Below are 12,277 nucleotides of genomic sequence, written 5' to 3'. Positions count from 1 at the left end.
TAGTATAGTGTATACACATTTCATTAAGAATGCATGTTGTTAAAATTACCTATTCAAATTATAATAACAAAATTAAACGAACAACACTTTACTTCATGTAAAACTGAATAATTAATGAACTAGGCATGATATTCAAAACAATATTACGAGAACCGCTATTTGCTGAGATAGTGTGAACCATTGTAAATGATTGTTTTATACTAAATTTACTTCCAATTGTCGCGGGTTCCATTCCTCGCACGATGCAAAGATGACTATAATTGATTGTATTGGCATGGGTGTTTTCTATGTATATGACGTATATATTTAATAAAAACATGTAAGTATTTAAATATTCTACAGTTGTATAGGTACACAAGCTCTGCTTAGTTTGGAGCTAGATAGCAGTGTATTGTACTCTATCATTTAGGTATGTGTTGTCTCGGTTATTAAGATATAATTATTTAGGACTTATTTTCATACTATACAAGGAGAAAAAATAACAAAACGTAATTTAAAAATTATATAACATAGCTGAACATAGCATATATGAATAAATATATTTCAAGTCACAGGCAAAAATGTCTATAAAAGTACCTAGAAGACAACAGATACCTATCTCGTAGAATTTATAAAAACACTCCAAACAGATATAACGATTTCCATTATTGAGTACCCTATTCAAAAATTCATTGTGAATAGTTAACTCAATTTACATAGAAAATAATATGTACATGAGTAAACACTAAGTATACATCATTTAACTAATTGCGACACATCATAATTAAACGAGGTAATCATATCTTACTTTATTTAGGCAACCAGTGAAGTATATATTTTCTCTAGTTAACCCATAAAGTAGTTACAAGATAATAATTGTTGTTCCTCGCTCCTTAGGTTTCTAGACAATTAACGTCGCTACTTTACTGTCGGTCATAAAACAAAATATCACATATTTCACTACTTTTACAACCTGTCAACGTGGAAGCAAAGTCCGAACCGTAGCCGGGTGCTAACATCAGCGAGGGTAATGAAGTATTCAAGATAAAGTTCTGGTCATCTCACACACGTGATGGGAACGGCAATAGTTGCAGCGTCGTTGGAACATAAATGACTCGGCTATCTCTGGACTCAGCCATAGACAATGTTAGTACCAACAATAACAGGTCCAATGAATGTTTCGACAAGCATTTCTCCGTGTTGCTATGTGAGGCATTGTATTTACAAGGTTTATACCGCATGTCGGCCGAGAAATGCCTGTTCTACACTCGTAAAGTGTCATGTTACTGCTCTTATCAGTTGGACAGCGGACCCAATATTTGAATACCACAGTCAATAGTCACCGTTCTTGTAAATGGTGTAAATTTCTATTAGGACAGTTTACTTTGTCTAAAATAAATATAAATTAAGTTTTTTTATTTCTTCCTAAGTCTATTTATTGAGACGATCCTCAATAAATAAAATGTGTTTTAGATACATAAAACTTAATGTCCTGGTAATATCAAAAGATTTTACTTTGGTGGAGGTACATTGCATACATAATTTAATTCGATACAATGATGTAGATAACAGTCCTTATTCATCAGAAGTTTTACTATTAGGTATAGGTTTGAAATTAGAACTGATAGAGTCAATCATAACTGTAAAGTCCAATTAACATTGTAGTTCGGAAATATATACACAAGTGCATTTACTATATTTATACTTATTACTTTATTATATTAACTTGTTATTGAAAAATAATAAGTTAATATAATAAAGAAAATAATACTTTGGAATTTTTTTTAAACATTTTGGTCTAAAATGATAGATTATTAAAGTAAAGCAGTACCTACTTACAGCTTACATTTTTTCGAATACTGTTCGAGTTGTATTCACCAATAAAATAGTACTCTCAAGACCGCTGGTTATCCTTACATGATTTACTGGCCAGATAAAGTTATATGATGGCTACATTAAATCTGATTAATATAATTTACCGGGTACTATGAATAAATCTATAAAATAGGTATATTGAATACGATAGAAACTAACATTTTAATAGTATCTAGTTCTAAATCTACGGTAAAGCTCTTCACAATTACAGTTCAACTGCGAAGAGATTTACTTCGGATAAAGCACTTAAAGCCTCGTCAGTCAATCTGAACGCATGTCTGTCGGTTCGATTTACAAGGCACGGTGAAGGTATTTGCGTGGCAATGCCGCCGTAACACGACCAATAAAGCTCGTTTACACTACACAAGGAAATCGCTACACAGCACCACCACTATATTGGTAAAGCTATACTCCTATTGTAAGGTATACGTGAACATAACGGTAACTCAGCAATACCGTACTTGCAATACGACTTTCTAAAGACGTTTTAAACAAAGTCGTTAAAAGGTACAATTTATTGAGACGACAAAATTGCGAGGCGATATAACTGAAATTACAGAACAAATGTTTTACAGAGCCATATAAAGTGAAATTGAGTCGAAATACATGATAAGAAATAAGATGTAGGTATGTAATTGAGGTGTTAGTTTACGGTAGTGTTAATAAAGTATTTTTAAATTAAATCAAAATTGCGTAGATCAGTAGCCCGACCATCAACAAAAGTATTGGAAGATAGTTAAAATATAATAGCCAAAAAACAATATAACTATTTTTAATTAATGAAAATTAATTTCAATAATACTTAGAATTTTAAAATGAACATTTCTAGAAAGTGATAACGGATATGCCTACACAAATTACGAGAAGTTGTATGTATCATGTATAACAAAATGTATCAGATGAACAACACAACTCTGGATATTCTTCTGATTGTCATATTTAACAATATAATAAAGACTAGATGAAAACCCGGCTTCGTTCGGGTGAAATGTGTGTAGATATTTCTGTAGTCATCGGTTCTCAAGGAATATGAAAGGCAAGCAAGGCATAGATTCGTATAGCTTCGTTCAATATGTTTAATAAATATAGTAAATAAAGTGCAAATACAAATACTTTTTTTTTTAATCAACATTCAAAATAAATTAACAAAACATATAACTTTTAAGGTTTAGTCTCTGTAAACCTCTTTGTCTTAAGCACTCTCTACTTTGGCCGATATTTAAAACCAATTGCTTTATCCGAACATCTTTCCCATTCTTGATCGTCAACTGGAAGTAAATAAGTTATTTTATTCTTATTTTATTCACTTTAAAAAGAAAACATAGAACAAAATTCACTTAAAAACACAATCTGCCTACATATAGACCTACTAAAATACTACTCACCATCTTTACGAAGAGCCCTTCGCTGCACCCACTTTCCACAATTGTGACAATGTTTACCAAATGCAAGGAGATTCGCATGTTAACAAAATGATACAGGTATCATCAAACAAAGACAATTAAATATTTTATGAAATACTTACGATTTTCGGCATAATGTGTGTAATCCAAACAAAGTAAATCACTATGCAAAACTAAATGACAATGACATTTGAACTAAAACTTCTACTTTTCTGATTATGGTTATAGTGTGTATGATCTTCCGCAGCACTCTAGGGAGGTGAAGGTTGGGGCCTCGGGGACCCCTTTGTCCCGGCATCTAGACCGGGGACAACAACCACCGGGTGGCTAGATCAAAGCCCCTAGGGCAAGTTTACATAAAAAAGAAATAAAGAAAAACAACCTAAAGCTACACGTTGTGTCATACTTGGAGACAGAAGTTATTTTTTTATTCTTTTTTTATTTAGTCCGCGCGACTCTCAGGGACTTGCTAAGTTCCTAGTTCTGTCGCTCTTTCACGACGACGTAGTCCACCACCGTCCTTTTCCCCTTCTTTCTCTTTTTCCTATCCATTTCCTCTTCCTTCCAACCTTCCCTCTCGCCCCGCGTTAGTCATTTGCTATGCCCCCACTCTGGAGTGGAGCCCCCATAAACATGCGGGGTACGGGGCGACAGGGACACCAAGTTAGATAGGGACACTAGGACAGCTAACGAATTAGTTTGTAAGTCCCAAACTTGGTTATAGTTTGTTTTTAAATCCCGGAGACTAAATTGACAGATTGTAATGTCAAATTTTCAAATAATGTTACCACCTGCAGCTAGTGGTGTACCTGCAATACTGATTTGTTTAATCGGAAACTTTTATTTTAACAAATTAGCTTTAAAGCTTAATATGACGTTTCCATAACAGAATTTTATAATTTATTATAAAATAGGTATATATTATTTTTATAATATTGTAATATAATATTTATTATTTTTGTCGTTTCCGTACAAATAGTAATTTTACAGTATTAATCTACAAACCAACATTTTTTTTCTTACAATCAGCTAAATAATTTAAATAGTTTCATAATATATGACACAATGGAAAGGTCATTTGTTTCATAAAAAAGACAGTTAGTCTTTATTTTAGTGACAAATAAGAGAATTCTAATTTATATTTATTAATTTTGTGTTAATGCTTTTTAAATAAACACCCATACATGATTTCTGTATAACCTACAAAAACGGGTAAATAATTTAATTACGGATAGTGCCACACCACAACATTATTTAAAAAATGCAAATACCTGGCAACTTATATGTAATAATAAAAAGTGAAGAAATTGTGATTGTTATTAAGTTTTTTTTAATAAGTTCGTCAGAACAGAGAAACAACATTTGACATTTATTATTATTTCACATTGGACATAGACTTTAATTTTTGTAATTTATATTGTAAAACTTTAAGTTGGGCTAAAAAGGACTTGTATCCTGAGCCGTAAAACAAATTAATAAAACAAAATTGCCAAATTTGTCTAATTTCAGAATTGCAATCGGCCAATTTCAGGTAAAGAAAAAACACATACACACAATATATGATAAACGATTATAAAAAAGTATCAAAATACAATATTTTCGCGAAATGTCAACGTCATGTTTCCGGCAAGATCTTTCATTTTCGCTAGTGACATGAAAAGATGGCGACTGCAGTTTGTTTGTCAGTGTCATTACAATTTAACGAAATACTCCATTATTTCGAATTTTGCGGATATATGTTGTCGACTCGAAATTAATATTTTTTTATGTTTTATTATTCACATAGGGTTTCGTTCGAGTCTACCATACCCCTTGACGGAATTATAAATATAGATAAGATAGACTGATATAGCAGATAAAAATTACTGAATAAATAATAATAATAATCTCAGGACAATTCACACAGCGACATCTAGACCCAAGTTAAGCTAGCTAAAGCTTGTGTTATGGGTACTAGACAACTGATACAAATCTATGTATATAATTTTTTTTCGTAAATACTATACATAGATAATACCCAGACCGATACAAATAATCGTACTCATGAATACAAATGTTGGTGCCGTGCGAGGAATCGACCCCGCGACCATCGGACGTAAAGCGGTGTGCTAGACCACCGAGGTCGTCGAAATATACTGATACTTATAACTATAACTATAGTTTTTTGATATAGAATCTTATTAATATTAATTCAAAAGAGTCAGTATTAGAAAATTTACATGAATAACTAAACTAATCTAATAATTGCATGCTTATAAAAAAGATTGAATAATTTTTTTTTGTATGGTATGGTGTATATTTGGAGTAAAAACGAAAAAAGCAAATTACTAGCATTAACTACCTAACAAATAACCGTAAGCATAAAATCTTTAACATTACCGATGTCTAATACATCGGTATGGTTTCATAGTAAATAGGTTTATATTAAAAGGCGATAATATCAAGCGGTGGCCGCTGTCAGAACGATTGGCCGACCTCTCGGCAATGTCGGACCACACGCCAAGCCGATGTGAACGTTCATTGTTATTTTTAATACAATATTAAATTATTTACAAAGTTATATTTGGCTGTTTCCCTGGCAAAATATTACCGCATTACAGCTGGTGAACTGAGAGTTTTAGCTTTAACCGTTTATTATTATGATAATTGATTAATGTATTACAGATTATATTACGAAATTGCTAATTTAGGTATACGATAAATTCGCAGTGCATTCGGATTTGTAAATAGGTATATGCGAAAAAAAATATGTTTATTTTAATAGAAACTTAATTGTTTTACATAGATATTATTTTAATTTAATATGAATTAAAAACAATAATAAACATGTTATTCTAATACAAACACTACACGAGGCAACGGCAACACACGAAGATTACCAGTGGATTACATGATGTCGTGATATCCATGATGATGTTCATGCATTTATTTAGCGGTTGCTTATAATCACCAGGGTCGATCTGGTGATTAAAAGCAGTCAGTTAATTTGTGACTGATGAACGTACAGAATAGAAAGTCACATAGTAACACCATGAGGATTACGTTTTAACTTTATAGAAAGGATCTAAACAATAATCATATTAGATAAATAGAAATTAAAAACAAAAGTGCCTTTCCTTTTTTTTTAATACAAATATCTGTCTTTACATCAATCTGCCGGACAATTTCAGCTTCTTAACATGTTACAATAGTGTTTATATTTATTGTAATGTAGATGTGATTTTAAAAATTATCAACAGTTATAGAGAATTCTAAATGCATAAATAGGCTCATCAATTACTAGCAGCGTGCCTAATCTTCGAAGCTATTAGAGAATTCCGGGGGAATGATGTAGTACCAACGATATAATAAAACTGTCGACCATCAACTGTCTTATAGGCCGATTATATTAACTTGTTTATAACTTTTATTATTGGGTCGTCCGCTGGTCCTAACTGGACCGCTGGATACGGGCCCCGAGCTTGCGCTCCTTGCCCGGGCATTCTGCTGGGGTGAACCACCCCAGCGTCGTTCTTTTACCGGCCGACCTGCCGGCCGGAAGCCGGCTGCTCCCTAGCAGCCGGCTGAGGGATTCGTGTGGGAGGACTTTATGCTCGCCGAGCTGGCTTAACGCCGCCACGTCACGTAAATGACGTGATACAGCATCTGGGCGCGCGTGGAAGAGGTCGCGCAGGTGCGCTTCGCGCCCGCTGTCCGCGCGCGAACAATGCGACGAACTACCGATGGGACCTTGAGGTCGCGGGCGAAATTACGGACGTTATTTGAAGACGGAGGGCGGCGTTCTGTATTAGTCTCCGCCGCTGTGAGGCCGAGCACAGTGCGTACCATGCGGGGGCGGTTTATCGTATGCGAACGAATGTAGGTCTTATAGATGCCTACTTTCGTCCGCAGTATGTTATTGTAAGACCGGTCGCAGCATAGCGCGCGCGGCCTTGCGCAACCCGGTCCACCTGCGGCTTCATACGCAGCGACCGGTCGATTTCTACCCCTAGGTAACGCACTGTGCGTTCCCACTGTATGGGCTGCAAGTAAGAGGGGCGGCGGGCATTTGCACCCGGGGCGGGTAAACAGTTTTTTTACCCACGTTAACGTTTTACGCCACTTATCCAGCCACTCGGGGATTTCCAACAGCCGCTGCATTTGTGTAAATGATAATTATTTATTCGTCGGCGAAAAGAGCGAGGACGACATCCTCTCTCCTTGTTGATTATTCAAGGTATTTTATATAAGCGCTAAATGCCTTGTTTTGTTCACAGTTCTCGACCGAAACATAAAGCTATTTTAACGATCCACTACTCGCACGTATGCTGACGGCGTGTTGGTGTCGAGCAGCTTTGACACCAAACCGTCGTACACACGGTCGAACGCCTTCTCTATATCGAGAAATACGCCGACCGTGTAGTGGCCGCGGTTGTATACCGCCATATGGTGGAGCACGCGCGTCAGCTAAAGTCGTCGAGTGTCCGTTAAACCGAACTGCTCGTCGCGAGGCGACAGAGTTTAAATAAACTTTGCTACGTGCGAGAGCAGAGTGATGGGCCGGTATGATTTCTGCCGGGTTTCGGGAGGATAACCTACAAAACTTCCAGTTGGTAGGGAAGTGGCCGGTCCGGGTTGTAGAGCCTAGACACGCTAGGGCTTTAATGCGAGCGCTGCGGTGCTGATCCCGTCCGCTCCGGGCGCTTTGCGCTTCGGCAGGCACCACAACATCACTTCGCTTAAAACGGAATGCGGAAATCGCATACGCGACGTACGACTCGCTCGTGGTGCTCGACGACAGTGCTGGGTGCGTCGGCGGCGATTGGATTGGCCGTGAATTGCCCCTCCAAGTGCTGTGCCAGGATTTCTGCCCGGTCTTGGGCTGCGTAACGACGTCTGCCCGTCTCGTCAAGCAACGGGCAGACGGGGGTTGTTATTAATTGAGTTTGTGCAGGTCGGTATCGTGTTCGCCAGCCCGGGATAACACCATCCCAGGCGGCTCCACGCCAATCCCGCACTCCCTCCGACAGCTCTGCAGCCAAGCAGTTGAGCTCAACCCGCGGGCAACGGGTTCGGGCCCATAGGCGACGGAGATTCTTTTTCCGGGCGAGTTTTTCGCGCAGATGGTGTGGCATTTACGGCGAGAAGCCACGTTTATTATTTCACATTCGCTCCGTTATGAGTGTGGAGGCGGCTTCGAATTTGGCGATGATAGTTCGCCGTCGAGGTATAGATGCTCCAATTCTGCGCGAAAAACACGCCAATCCATCCGCCGCCTCGACGGTCTCGTCGGTGTGGTGGTGATGGAGAAAGCGTTGAACTAGGTGCTGCGTGTCAGCACCTCCAGTAAGACCGGGCAAGGCACAGCCTGCACTAGGGCAATGTCCAGAACGTCTGGGCTATGTGTGGGATTTGAGGGTACGTGGGTTGGGTGCGCTGGGCCCAACACCTCGTACCCGTGGATCTGCGAATCCTGGAGGAGTCTTCGACCTATCGGCGAGCACAGACGGGAACCCCAAGCCGTGTGCTTCGCGTTTAGGTCGCCCATTTCCAGAACGTTCCGGACATCGGAGGGGCTGAAAAAGTCCCGGGGGACGGTAAGCTGCCAGGACCTTCAGTTCCGCGCCGTCACGTTGATGCTGATATGGAGCGCATGACGCGGAACTCGATCCACGTGGACTACGTCCCGAAAGTACCGCCGTACCGCGGTACGCAATGCCCGCCGGTACGTTTCGTCGCGTCTATACACGTGGTAGTTAGTCCCTCAACGTCTGTGAGCTGTTTCACCCAGGAGTATGATGTGCACATCCTGGGTGCGAGCTCTTTATTCCCCCGGGGTTCCAGTACACAATGCGCAGGCTAGTACCCGCCATTTGTGTACTGTTGGATTTTGGCCAATCCATTTAATGCCGCCGACTTACTGCGCCGGCCGCGAGCGTTGTTAGCAGCTCCGTCAACAGGCTAATAAGCATGTTCAGTGCTCTGTCGACGGGCGCTTGTGTGAAGGGCGCGGGCGCGGCGTGTGCCGAACGCGGCGCGGGGTATGCGGTGTATGTGGGAGGCGCGGGAGGTGCGCGTCTTACGTCCGCCAAAAGCGGCTTCATTACTCTCGGCACATTGTGTGCCGGTGGCGCCGCCTGGCGGCGATATATGATTTGGGACGGCATGCATGGGAAATGCGTTGTGCGCAAATATTTTCAGGTTTGATGCCGTCACGGGCTTCTTCTTGCCGCGTCTTCGGCGGCGTCGCTTTTTAGTAGCACCGGCGTCGGCGCCTCGTTGCGTCGGTTCGTTAGCCGGCGCCATTAGGTTGGCGCCAGCGGTTTCCTCGACCGTTATTACGGGAGGGGGAGCCTGGGCGACGTATGTACGAGGCGCCGCGGTGGGATTATTGCGCCGCCGTTGCTGGGCCTTGGGCGCCGTCGACGACGCAGTGGGGACGGGGGGACGGGGCTTGATTCCCCTCTGCCGGCTCTCTTTTATACACCGCACTTCCGGTCGTTGGCGGTACATGTCGGCTTTTGGTCACGCGGCCTGTCGCAGTTCGCCGCCGGGTAGCGAACGCATTTTACAATAATAATGACAGTTGGCCGATGCATGGCCGAATGCCTGGCATCTGTGGCATTGTGGCAGACCGATGCCGGCTTCCACGCCTCACCACGACGCCCCGCATGTACAGGAGCTCATCCGTCGCGTACAAGCGTGTGAGCTCGTCCCTGTCCATGGGGTCGAGTTGGGCGTGGAAAATGCAGCCGGGGCGGCCGCGACGCGCGGGTATGCCCCGCACTAGCCGCAAACCCCTTCTCCTGCAGTATCCACAATCTTTTCGTTGGGGGTGTCGGCGGGGAGGCCCCGTATCGCCACCTTGGTGGGCAGTTCTGAGGTCAGACTGTAGAAGTACCAACTTATAGTTGGGTCCTTCTCGCTGGCTTCTATCAGGTATTTCTGGACGGCTCGGAATTCGTCGTCCGTCCTTGGCAGGAATCTGACCCCACTGCCGAAGGGTAATCCCCCAGGACGCGCCTGAGCTGGTCGAATGGCGCGTCCAGTTAATGGCGTTCTACCACTATGGGTGGGTATTTGCCTCGCCCTGTGGCGGGTTCTACGCCTGTATCGGCGACCTTACCCTGTGAGGGCATTTGCGGGGCTGGAGCCGTGGTGGCGGGGGTTGGGGTGGCGGGGCCTGCCACCACTGCCGCAAAGGACGGCGGGGTTCGTCGTCGCGGCGAGGGGACGGGGGGGAGCATCGGCTCGGGCGATTGTGGCACCGGTTCGAGTGCCGCATAGTGGCGTCATACTCGCCCCTATCTAGCGTATAGGAGCGAGGTAGCGGCGAGGGCACCCGCGAGGGTGCTGGCGAAGGCTCAGGCGAGGTCGCAGGCGACGCATGTACGTCGCCGTACAAACGCCTGTCTTCCTCTTCCTCCTCGCTCCCGCTATCCGGCGGGGGGGAGGGTGAGCGCGGAGGGGGTGAGGGCTTTCGCCGCACGGTACCCGACTGGGACGGTAGGGGTTGGTATTTGTCCACAAGCCGGATTCTCGGCGTCGGCGGCACCTTCACTAGGTCAAGGTCGCGGGGGGGACTCCTCTACGTCCCTCCGTTTGTCGCCTCTAGCGGGCGAGGTCGGCGACGGCGGTGCACGTCGTTTAGATGGGCCAGGTTGCGCGCATCTTTCCCCTCTGCCTGGTTCCCGGTCGGCGGCAACCGCTTCCCGCGAGGGCAGAAGGGGTGCCCTTAGATGCCGGGCGAGCGTGGAAGGTCCCCAGCTCAGTGGCGGGGACCAGCTTGGTCGGGTTCCTTAAATCCCGACGCACAACAGTTCGGGGAGCTCCCCTGTCAGGAGGTTTCCTGGGGGCTTTGCCCCTTTGCGACATTACGAGACGAAAGGGTAATGTACTAGGAAAGGGGACTGGAGGGGTGGAAGAGGGTGGTGTGGGGGCTGGAACCCCACGACGAACCTACCGAAAGGTAGGGAATTCCGCCCTGAAAGGGCAGGTGATCACGCTGTAAGACAGTCGCAAGTGGATTGCAGCAACGAATTTGCGTCAACAAATTCGGTCTGCAATCCTAGCGCGTTCTCTGACTAAACAAAGTACACTTTGTGTAGTTGGATTACGCACTGTATCGCTCTCAACAATTTGCGCAAGTGGGCACCAGTTGCGGGGCTCACTCTGGAGACTCGACGGCGAACCGGAATCTCACAGAGGATCACACGACCAACGGTAAACTCAACAAGCAACAAATTGGAAAGACGACTTTGTTTATAACTTAATTTAGCCAAGACTCGCATGGCCGAGTCAATTACCTGCGCGAGCGCATGCGGAGCCGGTTTGCAGTGATCTTCCCCTCCCTGCCTTGCCCCCCCCCCCCCCCCCACCGATTGACCCGGTGGGGTCTATCGCCCATAATACGTTACATTTTTTGCTTCAAACTTCTTGCAAAGCCCCTTAACGAATTCCTTTTATGCACGGGGTCTATAGACCGTTTTAACTATCTGCCTTCCGAACCGTGAGTATTTATAAATAAACGTGGTACAAGTTATGCTAATATCTATTCCTATTAAATAACTCTAACATGATATTCGCAGTAACAATAGGTTAACTTTAACTTTTTTGAAAATTGCTTTAAATGAAACAAACACTAAATATACGAGAAACTTTCCACAATAGGTCAGCAGTACCGCTTTTTCTAAGTCTATTGTGTACGAATGCATAGGCAAATGGACAAAAACTCTGAAATCTATTTTATTTATTTATTTATACACCTTATTTCGTCAGACACAGAAAATTATTAATTAAAAATTAAAATATAATATATTTTATGCAACTTATTACACGTTGTAAAAAAATATTAATATAAGTTTTTCATAAATGATAATTGTATTTATGAGAAAGTATTTATTAAACATCATCATTGATTATATCATATGTAAGATTCAAAAGTAGGAAACTTTGCACCGTAACAAGAACTAGAAGATTATTGGGATTATTATTACCTACAACATGAGAAAATATTAAGGCTTTTATATTTTGGGAATGGC

General features: G+C 42.7%; 1 protein-coding gene across 1 annotated transcript in view; it reads right to left on the bottom strand.

The window, feature by feature from the left end:
- The window catches only part of LOC131853184 (semaphorin-2A-like), a 63,846-nt gene that overhangs the window by 44,773 nt on the left and 6,796 nt on the right, over positions 1-12,277 (bottom strand). The gene's annotated exons all lie outside the window — the stretch shown is intronic.

The sequence above is a fragment of the Achroia grisella genome, unplaced genomic scaffold (assembly GCF_030625045.1).
Source record: "Achroia grisella isolate CSIRO2021 unplaced genomic scaffold, CSIRO_AGI_Agris_v1 utg900, whole genome shotgun sequence".
Classification (NCBI taxonomy): domain Eukaryota; kingdom Metazoa; phylum Arthropoda; class Insecta; order Lepidoptera; family Pyralidae; genus Achroia; species Achroia grisella.
The sequence above is the reverse complement of the archived record's forward strand: the minus strand, read 5'-3'. Positions and strand labels throughout refer to the sequence as shown.